Source organism: Eimeria mitis, genomic scaffold, assembly GCF_000499745.2.
Source record: "Eimeria mitis Houghton genomic scaffold, Emh_scaff836, whole genome shotgun sequence".
NCBI classification, from domain to species: domain Eukaryota; phylum Apicomplexa; class Conoidasida; order Eucoccidiorida; family Eimeriidae; genus Eimeria; species Eimeria mitis.
In genome coordinates this window covers 1-535 of record NW_013576149.1, presented here as the reverse complement: position 1 = coordinate 535, position 535 = coordinate 1, and positions in this window count along the sequence as shown.

The window sequence follows — 535 nt, the reverse complement described above, 5'->3', positions numbered from 1 at the left end:
CATTGAAGCTTCCTTGTGTGCACGCGTGAGAACGGCTTGTATTACCAGCCACTGCGAGGTGCGCTGCAACCCCATTTCACGCTGCCTCCTCCCCGCAACACCCAGCCCCTGAGCTCAACGCCCATGACGCCTGAGAACAAGGAAATGAGGTCAGCTGTCTTGGGGAAACCCTTACTTTAAGTCTTTACCTGCATTGCAGCCCGTCTCTCTCCTTGATTACGACCAGACATCAAGCGTTATAGTGATACAAGCCAGCCTCACTCGCACACACAAGGAAGCGTCAACGAAGCTTCCTTTACTGCGTGCTTCACCTCTGAATACATTCATACAGCATGTGTATTAGCTTACATGCAACCTACCTGTGCTAACTGCGGACAGACGATGCTACAGAGCACGCTACACTGTAGGTACCTAGGGTACATACGTAATAACAGCCGAGTCCACTGTTCATTACAATTTGGGACCGTTCCGGGGATTATTACTTCTCTTCTTTATCTAGTTAACCCGTCCATACGAATCCATGGATCTCGGAAAT